This window comes from Pempheris klunzingeri, chromosome 13 (assembly GCF_042242105.1).
Source record: "Pempheris klunzingeri isolate RE-2024b chromosome 13, fPemKlu1.hap1, whole genome shotgun sequence".
NCBI lineage: Eukaryota > Metazoa > Chordata > Actinopteri > Acropomatiformes > Pempheridae > Pempheris > Pempheris klunzingeri.
Window position 1 is genome coordinate 24,689,796 of NC_092024.1, and position 14,284 is coordinate 24,704,079.

The window sequence follows — 14,284 nt, forward strand, 5'->3', positions numbered from 1 at the left end:
CTCTCTGAGGGGACCTGTGATTGGACGAAGCCTCCTGTCACCAGGTAGATTTACTGAAACCTGACAGGTTTTTATGGGATTTTAGCCCAATGACACCTAAAATAAACAGCCTGCTGCAGCTTTAACGGCACCAGAAACAAAGCTAAAGATCACATTGACTGACTGATGTCACAATGAGATCACGTCTTTAGGCCCCGGTGGACTGATGTTAGCCTAAACTATCCTCCCCTGTGATCCAGCACTGGCGAGGCGACTCGTAACGCAAGCTAACGGTGAATGAAAAGCGTCTTCTGGAGCTCGCTCTCGTCTCGCTGGGAGGAATAAAGAGAAGCCTGTTTGAGTTTCCTGGCTGTTTGGATCCAAACACTGGTTGTGTTCAGGTTACGGCCTTCGCTCAGGTCAGATACCTCACAGCCCTCCTCCCTGTCTGCTAACCAGCCATTAGCTGATTGGACGCCGTCGACGGGTAATAATATTCCAGCGGGCCGTCGTCTCCTCGGGGAGGGGTCGGCGCTGGTGATACTGGTGATGGTGGCGGAGGTGTGGAGGGGGTCCGTCCATCCATCCATCATCCATCCTTCCATCCATCCATCCATCCAAATCAGCATTAATCAAGATGGCTCGCTTCGCTCCTCCTCGTATCAAATCAGACAAATGATTACTGGCATTCAGCCGAGGAGGGCCGTCGACGGCGAGGGGCCGCGCCGCAATCAGGCCGCCGCTCGCTTCCCGGAGACCCCGCCGCAGAATCACAGTGTTTTTCTTTTCTTAACTAATGGTTTAATAAAAAGGACGATGATTGACGCGCGGGAAATAAAAGAATTGTGTGTTTCCACGGCGGAACGAACGCCCCAGAATCTGCACATCGTGAAACCCTGAAGCCACGAGTATTTAGATCAGCCCTGAAAATACTCATCAATCAGTTATTTATTTCATATTCCTTCTTCTTCACTCAATCAAGCTCTGTTCCAGCAGAGATAATTTCATTTCCACTGTGGTGTAAATACGGCAGACGGCCCCCCGAACACCACCGAAGAAGAGGAGGGTTTAATCAGGGTTCACGTTTAGGAACAGGACCTGCAGGGACGGACGTCTTTATGAAGTTCACACACATCAGTACAAGAAGACTTTAATGTGACTGATGAGTCTAAACCTCACTGACTGTCCTCACTGTACTAGAACATGCTCAGCAGGTGAGGAGGCGCTTTAAACCAAATGTCCTCATTTAATTAAAAGTCACACTTTTCAAAAATTTTTTTTCCCCAAGATGTTTGTTAAATGACCAGACAGACAGAAATGTTCTGACTTTATAAAATGTCCTCACTACACTCAGAACAACAAAAATAAGAATAAGATAATTAATGATAAATGATAAACTGATCAGTGGGATTAACTTGTTTGCACTTTTACTTTTTATTTTATATAAAGTTTGACTTATAAAATTCTTATTCTTAAACAGAGTTCTTTCAAAATAATTTGAACATATTGAGGACATTAAAAAATTATTATCATTAAAGGTACCAGATAGTGTGTGTGTGTGTGTGTGTGTGTGTGTGTGTGTGTGTGTGTGTGTGTGTGTGTGTGTGTGTGCGTGCGTGCGTGCGTGCGTGCGTGCGTGCGTGCGTGCGTGCGTGCGTGCGTGCGTGCGTGCGTGCGTAAACAGACGTATTATGAAGGTGAAACATGACACCAGGTAGCTCACCTGAGCAAACGCTGACAGGTGGTTAAAACAGTAAAGTCAGACAATGTCCTGTATGAGCTTTCAGCCTCATGTCATAGCCGTAAATTAATAATCTTTGTGTCTGATAGAGGATCCCTACAGAGAGAGACCTGGAAGATCCTTTTGGTTTAACCACAAACAGCCGTTATATCGCTCTCTGCACACACACCAGACTACATTCATAAAAACAGGGATTTTACCTTGCAGCATGCAGGAGCTGCTGGTCACTGCTGCCACTTTCTGTCTATTAACTGTCAGTTAATTTAATTGTGTTGTTGTGTGACTTTGGTGCTTTAAACAGTGAAGTCAGACCCAACACAATATATGTTTAACCCACAATAACACAAACACACTGACTGATGGAGGCAGCAGCAGAGCAGCAGCTCCTGTGTCCTGTTCTCTAAAATCCCTGTTTTAGTGAATGTAGTCTGGTGTGTGTGCTGTTTGTGGTTAAACCAAAAGGATCTTCCAGGTCTCTCTCTGTAGGGATCCTTTCCATGATGCTGTCACACACTTAGAATAACACTCTGAGCCTGTCAGTGGATCAAACAAGCTCTTTTAGTGGACCTACTGTGATCAGGTGCAGTTGTTCCAAAGGATCACGTTGCAGCCATTGCAGCCCGTTTGGTGGCTGCTGGCTGAGGTGATCTACTGGACCAGTTCCAACACTTTTACTACCTACCAGTCAGTGTGTAGTGGAGGTCTATAGTGTGTGTGTGTTAGTTAGTCAGTGTGTCAGTGTGTAGTGGAGGTCTATAGTGTGTGTGTGCTAGTTAGTCAGTGTGTCAGTGTGTAGTGGAGGTCTATAGTGTGTGTGTGTGCTAGTTAGTCAGTGTGTCAGTGTGTAGTGGAGGTCTATAGTGTGTGTGTGTGTGTGCTAGTTAGTCAGTGTGTCAGTGTGTAGTGGAGGTCTATGGAGGCCACCATGAGGACAATAAGCAGAAGGACTACTTCCTGGACTGAGTCCTGATAAACTACAGTGTGTTCAGGTACAGTTATTCTCTGCTTCTCCATCAGACCTTTTTCCCACGCTGCACCTGTTCCTCCGGGGCTCGGGGTGCGTGCCTCACCGCTCTCCCCAGGGACCAGCTGTGGTTTTGGGCCTGACTCACGGCGGCGGCCCCCTCAGGGCCCGGAGCTCTGAGAAACACGGCGAGAGGCGTCTCTCAGACCGGCCGGGCTGTCATTAAATCACCGATCTGATCATTAGAGGCCACCTAGCAGTTCGTTACAGACACTAAAGGGCCGCCGCTCTGTGTGTGCTGGGCCTGCTCTCTACCCCAGCTGCATGGACTTCATCATAAGTGCTGCAAAGAAGCATCTGGATGAAGATTTCTGCAGATTAGAGGCAGAAAATAAACCAGGAGATGAGGCTGGAGGAGGAGGAGGAGGAGGAGGAGGAGGAGGAGGAGGAGGAGGAGGAGGAGCAGCAGGAGGAGGAAGAGGAAGAGGAAGAGGAGGAGGAGGAGGATCAGGAGTAGGAAGAGGAAGAGGAGGAGGAGGAGGAGGAGGAGGAGGAGGAGGAGGTCCACAGGGAGTCCCGTGCAGCTCTGTGTGACAGTGGGAATGTTTGGTATTAGCTGGCTGAGCCCAGGTGACCACAGATTATGTTTCAGGGTAATTGAAGGATCGGTGGATTAAATGTGTGCCGGTGGACCAACAAACGGCCCCGATCGTTGTGTTCACACGGACGCCGGATCAGCTCGTCTGGAGGGGGCGGGGCCTCAGCTCTGGTCTGTGGTGGCACACGAGAATCCAGCTGAGCACAATGTTTTGTAAACACGGAGAAGATCATGTGACGGCGAGGTGCAAAAAGTAGTAAAACGTTAAAGTTATCACACAACAGCATCAGAGGAGCAGCTCAGTGTCAGAGACAAAAAGTGAAACATAAATAAGTGGAGTTATTTAAATAAAAATATCAAAACTTTATTAGAACATTTAGTGTTAAAATTACAAAGTAAAACACAAACCAGTAAGAAAAGTAGATGTGAACAGCACATAATGATAGTTTACCTGTACTAATATATAAATATGATACAGGGTATAATATAAGGAATCAATTATTATGTTAGTTAGTTTGTGTTATTGTGTGTTAAATAAATATCCCTACAGAGAGAGACCTGTAAGATCCTTTTTGTTTAACCACTAACACCTGTTATATCGTTTTGTTCAAGCACACCAGACTGCATTCACAAAAACAGTCATTTTAACAGAACAGAACATGGAAGTTGCTGGTCTGCTGCTGCCTCGCTCAGGTAGTTTATTTGTGTTATTGTGGGTTAAACAAATATTGTGTTGGATCTGAAGCAGCTCTTTAAAACACCAAAGCCATAAACAATTGCGGCAGAAGTAGACCAACAACTCCTGTGTTAGGCATTCTGTGTTCTGGTAAAATCCCTGTTTTAGTGAATGTAGTCTGGTGTGTGTGCAGAGAGCGATAGAACGGCTGTTTGTGGTTAAACCAGAAGGATCTTCCAGGTCTCTCTCTGTAGGGATCCTTTCCATAATGAACCTGTAAGTTCCTTTTTATTTAACCACAAACAGCCATTATATCGCTCTCTGAAAAGACACCAGACTCCATTGACTAAAAAGGTAATTTTACCTCACAGAACACAGGAGCTGCTGATCTGCTGCTGCCTCCATCAGTTAGTATTTTTCATGTTACTGTGTGTTACACAAATATTGTGTTGGATCTGAACAAACCTTTTAAAGCACCACAGTCACACAATAACACACAAAAATCCAACTGATAGAGTTAACAGTAGAGCAGCACGTCTAGTGTTCAGTTCTGTTTAAACTACTGTTTTGTGAATGGAGTCTGGTGGCTTTGAAGAGAGCGATATAAACTTTTTTACAACTTTTAGTGCCAAGTAAGTTTTCACATTACAGGGAATTTGCCTCCATGTGTTGGTGCATAATCACAAAATATAAATATAGAAAAAATTAAAATATTTACAGTTCTGAATATGAGGAAAAAATATGCTAAAAGTCGTCGACTATCATTTTTAAAATAGAAGAGCAGTCATATTATATATTATATTTTATTAGTATTTTAGATTTGCACACGTTCAGTTCAGATACTGACATTTTATTTTTACTGTCCGTTAAACTCAACGCTGAAACTCGATTAAAGAGGCGGCCGGACACTCGTTCGGGGTCGGGACACACGGGGACACCGTAAACAATCCCACGACCTGCTCCGGACCCCTGAGCCATATTTCTGGGGCGCCGGGCCCTGGGGGGACAGTGGTACCTGTTGGCCCCGCCCCTCTCTTCCTGATTGACAGATGGCTGCTCCATTAGAGGGGAATGATAAGTGGCTCTCCGTCAGCAGAAAGGACTTCCTCTTGACCTCCGACCCCCCCGACCCCGACTCCTGACCCCTCTCAGGGGTCGACAAACACCCCCCGTCCTCCCCCCCCTCTCTCTCTCTCCAGGCCAGTGTGATGGTCTCTCGTCCGTCCACAGGTGCAGGTCAGGACTGTGGGGGGGGGGGGGGTCAGCTTTTGTTCCTCTGGAGGAGAAAAGAGTAGGAAGACAACGGACAACAGGAGAAGATGAAGAGGGCGGTGGGTCTGTTGTTATGCAGAGAGAGATACAGAGGGGGGGCACAGATACCTATACTTGATTTACAGTTCGGTACTTTTATTTGTTAATATTTGCTTCCCAAATGCGCTGCAGTAGAAGTACAACTAAAGCACTAAAAGTGTTGGAACTGGTCCAGTAGATCACCAGTAGATCACCTCAGCCAGCAGCCACCAAACGGGCTGCAATGGCTGCAACGTGATCCTTTGGGACAACTGCACCTGATCACAGTAGGTCCACTGAAAGAGCTTGTTTGATCCACTGACAGACTCAGAGTGTTATTCTAAGTGTGTGACAGCATCATGGAAAGGATCCCTACAGAGAGAGACCTGGAAGATCCTTTTGGTTTAACCACAAACAGCACACACACCAGACTACATTCACTAAAACAGGGATTTTAGAGAACAGGACACAGGAGCTGCTGCCTCCATCAGCTAGTTTGTTTGTGTCGTAGTGGGTTAAACATATATTGTGTTGGGTCTGAATTCACCCTTTAAAACACCAAAGTCACACAATAACACAGCCTATCAAGGCAGCAGGAGACCAGCAGCTCCTGTGTTCTGTGGGGTTAAATTGCTATTTTTGTCAATGGAGTCTGGTGCGTTTGAAGAGAGCAATTTAACGGCTGTTAATAATTAAACAATAAAGGGTCTTGCAGGTCTCTCTCTGCGAGGATCTTTCATCAGATGCATGGATCATTAACTTACAGTATTGATTACAGCTGTAGCATGAGGCTGAAAGCTTGTAGTTGGATTTACTTTTTGCCAAATTATCATATTTTTGTCGTCCTGCAGTGTTGGAGCTTGATTTCCCCCTTTTCTTCCACCTTCATCATCATTATTACTGTAATTATTTTTAATATTAGAATTTGTTGTGAGCTTGTAGAATAATAATAAAAAAAGCTGGAGTCCTGGAGTCCAGCTCCGAGGCTGCAAACAGGCTCGGGTCCTCCAGCCGGCCCCATCCGCCACTCTGGACTCAACCAATAATTATAATAATTCAGGTTGGTGTATTGTTCTCTGCCTCTTTATACTTTAAAGTGTTTACAGTAATAGTAGCTCTGCCAGGAGTGGACGACTCTCTCTCTCCGTATTAATAAGCGGTGCAGTACTCAGCGCAGCGCGTGGTAAAGCTTCGCCATGATTACAGAACGCCATCAAGAAAATTAGTTGTTTCCCTCGCGCAGCAAAGCACAGCGAGGGGTTTGCAACATAACAAGTTGCTTTTGTTTACGGCGGCTCGCTAGCTGTTTTCATTATGCTGAGACGAGCCCAAAGACTCGGCGCCAGCTGCCACAAATCACACGTTCAATTATTCTGCTTTGCTTATGAGCATCCAAATATTTAGTCCACTTACCGCGAACAAAAACAGTAGTAAAGTGATTACAGCCGCAGAGGAGCCGAGAACCAGGAAGGAGGGATTCACTCTTCCTCCGGCTTCAAGTGTCGACAGGGAGGAAGGAGGAAGAGGAGGAGAGAGGAAGAAGGGTCCAAACCGGGTTCAGAAGGGAAAAGTACTGCAGTATCCCAAAGTAAAAGTACTTCAGTGAGAGGAAGAAGCTTCAGGAAACCGTTTGAGCTCTGCGTCGGCTTCAGGAGGGAAGGAAGGAGGGATGGAGTCAGGAGAGAGAGAGAGAGGAAGAGGAAGGAAGAAAAATTTGAGAAGTTTTGGGGAAAAATGGAATAGAAAGAAGGAAGGAAAGGAAACAAAGAAGAAGGTCAAGAGGTAACATCAGAAAGGAGGACCGAAAGAAAGAAAAGAGAGAGGACAGGAGGAAAAGACAGTTGTAAATGAAGGAGGGAAGGAGAAGTGGAAACACAAGGAGAAAGGATGAGAAAGAAGAAGAAAGGAAGACAAAAAGAAAGATGTAAACAAAACCAGGAAGGACGGACGGACGGGTCCAAACCAGAGAGGAGCAGCTGGGAAAAGTACTTCAACTTCCTGCTTCAGGAACGACCAGAAGGAAGAGATGAGGAGAGAGGATGGGAGGATGGAAAGCCAACAAGGAAGGAAGGAAAGATGGATGAGAGGGAAGGATAGAGAGCGAAAAAAAGAGGAAGGAAGAAGAAAAAGAAGAATCTCAGAAAAGTTTGGGGAAAAGAACTGGAAACAAAAAGAAGGGATGAGAGGATGGAAAGTCAAGAAAGAAGAAAGGAAAGATGTAAACAAAACAAGGAAGGAAGGAAAGATGGATGAGAAGGAAGGATAGAGACAAGGGAAAAGGAAGAAGGGAAGAAAGTTAGAAAAGAAAGACAGGACAGATTGAAAAGAAGAGAGGAAACAGGAGGGAGGGAGGGAAAGTGTGTGTTAACACGTTGGAGTGACTGAAGTGGACTCAGCTGGAGGTCGAGGACTCGGACAGGAAACAACAGGGCGGGGGGGCAGAGGTCACGACCCCTGAGTCGTCTGAAGAGGAAGACGAGCCGCAGACCTTCATCAGGACTGAGGGAGGATTACACACTGATAGACACACTTTACATTTACTGCGGACTAGTCCTTTAATCCTCCTCAGTGACGCTAGAACCCCTTAATAAACCCTTAAACCCTCCTCTGTGACACTAGAACCTCTTAATAAACCCTTAAACCCTCCTCTGTGACACTAGAACCTCTTAATAAACCCTTAAACCCTCCTCGGTGACACTAGAACCCCTTAATAAACCCTTAAACCCTCCTCAGTGACCACTAGAACCTCTTAACAGACCCCTCTCATCAAAGCAACCAGACTCCACTGACAAAAACGCAATTTTAAAGGTTATTTCACCCCACAGAAAACAGGAGTTTGTGTGACTCAAAATGTGTTTTAAAGTCTTAGTTTGGATCCAAACAAATTCTTTAAAACAGCAAAGTCGCACAATAACACAAACATCTAACCAGTCGAAGCAGCGATATACCAGCAGCTCTGGTGTTGTGTGAGGTAAAATGACTGTTTTTGTCAATGGAGTCTGGTGGATAACTACATGACCACTGAATGTACCACTCTGATGTTTCCTCAGTTTAGAGGCGAGTTTGAACATTTTTTGTTTTGTTTTTTTTGGGGCGCATTTCACAACAAAAAAAAGCAATGAAAGAAATTGAGAAACAGTTTTTAACCTCTGCAGAGACTCCCAGACTCACACCTCCACCCACACAAACACCACAGCAGACACAACACCACCACTGTTTACCAGATTATGTGCAGAGCCGGCAGCCGTGACGGCCGGCACAAAACTCCTGCACATGACTCATCCGGCATCCACGGGGCTGACAGCATCGCCGCGGAGGGAAAACACAGCGGACAGGATCTGACAGAAGAGTATTAAAGGAGGTGTAATAGGACGGGAGGTGGAGGGAGACGGAGAAGCCAAAAAAAGTGGCAACGGGCTAAATCCCCCCCGAGGCCGAGCAGGCGGGAGGAGAGAAATCTGAGCGAGGTCGAAGGTTCAGACGCCGAATCTCAGAGAATTTAATTTGTGGTGGAAAGAGGTGTTAAAATAAACCTTCTGCTCCGGAGGTGAACTTCAGTTCTCTCTCTTAAAGTCAGCCGGAAAGAAAACCAACCGAGAAATATTGTTTTTACCTCGTACGGGTTTCTAACGTCTGATGACGTGTCCATAATCAGGAATGAATGTACGATGGGGAGGTGGTTAATTCCTGGTTATGGAATCCAACGCCAAGGAAACAACTAATCTAAAGGATTAATAATTTCATAATTTTTTTTCATAAATTTGCGACAAGATCTAAATTTTTTTTTTATGCTTCAATAATAATCTTTTTTCTCGTAAATTTACCACGTTAATCTCCGAGGATTTGGAGATTTTTGTTTCCCTGGTAACACCTGAGGGAGGGTCTGTCTAATACCTGGAACAATCATCATTAGGTTCTTATTACTACAATCACTTTATTATTACTGAACCAATCCACGGACAACTGTGCAGTAATCCAAATACTGTTTCCACCCCTGCTGTTGTCTCTTTATAATCCTTGTGTTGCTGTTTATCATGTTTCTTTTTGTGTATATGAGGTTTAATTCTCTCTTTAACTGTGTGCTTCATGTCTTTATGTCCTTTGAGCTGCAATAACAGTGAACCTTCCCCACCGAGGGATCAATAAAAGTTTTATCTTTGTCTTTATCTTATGGAATGGAAACGTCGTTCACTCCTCCAGTAAACAGGACGCACCAAAGATACGACAGGAGATATTTTTAGGCTCAGCTGTTAGCCACAAAGCTAACGTTATGCTAGCCACAAAGCTGATGTTATGCTACCCAGATTCAAAGTGAATAACGCTGTGGCAGCCAGTCAATATAAAGTGACAGTGTGTTTAACAACAAGGCTAAGCTAGCTCTGTGTTTTGTCACCAACAGATGAACGGTGATGTGTCCCGTCGGCCGCAGCCAATCAGACGTGAGGCGATCTCTTCAGTCTACTTCCTGCAGCTCGGGTGTCACGGTCTCCATGATGAGGACCTGAAGGAGGACACCCTCTGTTTGAAGTAAGTTCAGCACGAGTCCTTCGTCACCTCAGTCTGTTTTCGATCGGTGACAGGAAGGTTCTCTGCCTCCATGGACGTTCTCCTGCTCAAACCACCGTCACCATCAAAGAAAAAGCACTGACGTCATTCATTTATATTCTCGTGTGTTTCGCAACCAAAATCTAAAGTTTCAGTTTCCCTGGTAACAGCTGAGGGTCTGACTAATACCTGGAACAATCATTTCCATCCCATTAGGTTATTATGCAATGGAAGCGTTGTTCACTCCTCCAGGAAATAGGACGAATCCGCTCATAGATCCCTTTGGCTCAGCTGTTAGCCACAAAGCTAACGTTATGCTAGCCACAAAGCTAACGTTATGTTAGAAAGATTCAGCGTAAATAACGTTGCATACGGTTGACAAACGGTTAATATACAACAACAGTAAGCTAACCAGCCATGTCACTGTCCCCAAATCATGCGTCCGTCACACAATGTTGGGCCCAAAAATACTTCTCCCACAGACTTTTATTTTGAAAGAGACATCTGTTGTTTTTTAGCGTTAAAACCTGTGAAATTTCTTCTCGTTTCACCGTCGATTTGATTTGATCCATTCGGTCTGATGTCATTTGGAAAGTCTAGAAGAGCCTCAGATTTTATTTTGAAGGTCGTTGTTTCTTCACCCTGAAGCTTCCTGCTTGGTTTATATTCAGAAACATACGACAACGACTTGGAGCGATTGTACATTAAACAATAAAGTAAATAGATTTAAAAAAGTCAGACCCTGGGGAGGAGGGTAACATTCAGAGACTTCCAAGATTAAAATCAGAAGTTTATGTTCAGAAGAACTCAGATATTCTCTGAGATTAAACTGGTAAATTAATGAGGAAACTCCTAAAAAGCTCAAATTTACATTTAAAAGAACTCAAATATTCTTTGGGATTAAAGTGGCAAATTTACGACAAAAAAATGAAATATTTTTGGTAAATTTATGAGAAAAAACCCTCTAATTTATCTTTAAAAGAACTCAGATATTCTTTGGGATTAAACAGATAAATTGACAAGAAAGAAATCACAGATTTATGAGACAAAAACTTGAATATTTTCTAAGATTAAAGTGTAAATGTACAACAATCTAACGTGTTTTATTTTGGGAAAGGAAACACTTTTTTTTATAATATCCAAATGTTTTGATGCATTTTTATGACTTAATAATAATAATTTGAGGGTTTTTCCTCATAAATTGACGTCACGTTAATCTCAGAGATTCTCAGATTATTTCCCTTCATGCTGTGATTTATTTTTAACCTGAAACAAACTGCAGTATCGTCGCTGTGCGTTCAAGAAGAAACTTTTCACAGCCGCTCCGTCTGTCAGTTAATCTGCTGATCGCTCTGGTTCCTAATCGATCCGGCTGTTTGTGACCTGACGGTGAATAAACAAGCAGTTTGGTTCCTTTTCTTATTTCTTTACGTTTACAGTTGACTTTTAATCTTTATTTTAATCCTTTAATCTTATTTTAGTTTCCTGAATGTCTCTAAGTGGATCCCGGCCGACCACTTCGTGCCGTCGTAACGCGTCCGGGACTTCCTGACGTCCATGTGACCCCCCCCACCACCCTCCCAACCCCCCCTTTGGCTTCACGTCCCTGATAAACGCCACGGGGCGCCGAGGGGGGGCTCCCGACGGGCGTACACCGAGAGAGAGAGAGAGAGGGTTACGGCATCATAACGTCCTCCAGGTTCAGTTGTGTTGACACCTCGTCCGTAACCATAACCAACCACCCGGCACAGTGTTTCCTCCTCTGCCCGTCGGCTCGCCGGCACCACAGAGCAGATAAATACGGTTCACGGTGTTCAGACTATAAAGAAACACATTTCTGGTCAATCAGAAGCAGCAGCGACACGTTCAGGGTCTCAGAACTCTAAAATCACCCAAAAAAGTTATGAGGTTTGGTTTGTGACGCCGATGGCAGCAGCAGCAGCTCTACGGTCACCCCCCCCACCTTCCACCCTCACATCCATCCATCCATCCAACCTTCCCCATGACCCTCACCCCTCCTCCCTCCTCCCTCCCCCCACCCTTCCCCATTAGCTGCAGCTATTACAGCCCCTGAGAGAGAGTCATTACCGCTCCCATAATCCGTGATGATGAAGCTCTCAGCTCGAAACACCGGCAGCTTGTACAGGCTGCGCTTGATTGGCAGGATACAGGGGGTGAGGGAGGGGGTGAGGGAGGGGGTGATGGAGGAGGAGGAGGAGGAGGAGGAGGAGGTTTGGTATAGAGGGTTTGTGTGATGGGAACTCCACTCGAGATGTGAATTGGCTTTGCCACTCCAATCAGGCCGCTGGATGACAAATGAAGTGTGTCTCTTTCACTCTCCCTCTCTCACCCTTCTTCTTCTTCTTCTTCTTCTTCTTCTTCTACTCGCCCCCCTTCCTCCCCCTTCCTCCTCCTCCTCCTCCTCCTCTCCCTTCACACTTCTCCTCTCTGTCCGGGTGGAGAAAGAAAAGGGGAGTTCATGTGGGAGCGCTTGACAGCAACACAATCACATTTCTATTCAGCTCCCCCGCCTGCCTGTTTTACCTTCCCGGCAGCCGGGCATGCCGAGCACGCTAGCACACAGGCCGGCCGGCCAATTAGACGGCCGGCAAAGAATCTGTGAAAGACACAAAAGGTCTTTAGAGGTTTGGACAGGTGTCTCATTTGGCCGCGGGACATAGTTTAGAGGCTTTTTTTACGTCTTTGGTCGAATTTGTGGGCAGAAAGCGAGGAAGGTTATTTGTCGCGCTGTCATTTTTTTCTTCTTCTTCTTCTTCTTCTTTTATTTTTTTTAACGCCCGTCTCGTTGTCTGTCTGTCGATCCTCCTCGCAGCCCCCTCCATGGGAATGATGGGTAAATTTGAACTGAGGAGGAAGAGGAGGAAGAGGAAGGGCGACTTGGCTCTGAGTAAAAAGATCGAGGAATGAAATCAAACCTGGTTATTTTTCCAGATTTGTGTCAGGTCACCCCGGTTTTGTCTTTCACGGTGAAAACACACTTCTTCTTCTTCTTCTTCTTCTGCTGCTGCTTCCTCTTCTTCTTCTTCTTCTTCTTCTTCTTCTGCCGCCGCCTCTCTCCCTGCGTACAGTAATTACAGTGGGCCGTGGAAAACAAGAGCAGAGATAATTGGTTTGTTGGTTCGCGGCTGAGTTTGTTTAGCGGGGTTATTATCCAGCAGCTCCATGATGGCTGCCAGCACAGAAATCCCTCATTAGCATACACAAATATATCCAGAGGGGATGTGGGAAGAGACGAGCGCCGTGTTTAATACCAAACGCCGCCTCGCAACACACACACATGCAAATACAATCGACAATGGCGCGGCGCCGACACGGCCTCCAGCTGTGAGGAGACGCAGGGAGGTGTCAGGAGGAGCAAAGAGGAGGAGGAGGAGGAGGAGGAGGAGGAGGAGGAGGAGGAAGAGGAGGAGGAAGAGAGGGAGGGAGGTGGCGTGAACCGTTTGTTCGGAGGGACGGAGGGAGGAAGGAGAGCAGAGGCAGATGTAGTGTGACTAGTGTGAGGCCCAGCGGTGGTGGTGGTGGTTGGTTTTTGCCGGTTGGTGGAGATGATGACAGCGGTGGAGGCTGGCTGACAGCGGCTTTCACCCTCCGCCATCATCATCACCACCACCACCGCCATCATCATCATCATCATCATCATCATCATCGTCATCATCGGGGCCTACACAGTCACTGTCAGTCTGTGTCAGAGCACAATGGAGGCTGTCAGTTCATCTGGATCCTGTTGGTCCTCCTGCAGAGACCAGAGACCATCCAGGATCTGCACCTGTAGTATTAGTACTGCACCTGTAATATTAGTACTGTAACTGTGGTACTAGTACTGTAACTGTAGTATTAGTACTGCACCTGTAATATTAGTACTGTAACTGTGGTACTAGTACTGTAACTGTAGTATTAGTACTGCACCTGTAGTATTAGTACTGTAACTGTGGTACTAGTACTGTAACTGTAGTATTAGTACTGCACCTGTAGTATTAGTACTGTAACTGTGGTACTAGTACTGTAACTGTAGTATTAGTACTGCACCTGTAGTATTAGTACTGTAACTGTGGTACTAGTACTGCACCTGTAGTACTAGTACTGCACCTGTGGTACTAGTACTGCACCTGTAGTACTACACCTGTTGTAGTAGTACTACACCTGTTGTACTAGTACTGTAACTGTAGTACTAGTACTGTAACTGTGGTACTAGTACTGCACCTGTAGTACTAGTACTGCACTTGTAGTACTAGTACTGCACCTGTAGTATTAGTACTGCACCCGTGGTACTAGTACTGCACCCGTGGTATTAGTACTGCACCCATAGTACTAGTACTGCACCTGTGGTACTAGTACTGCACCTGTGGTACTAGTACTGCACCCGTAGTATTAGTACTGCACCTGTGGTACTAGTACTGCACCCGTAGTACTAGTACTGCACCCGTGGTATTAGTACTGCACCCGTGGTACTAGTACTGCACCCGTGGTATT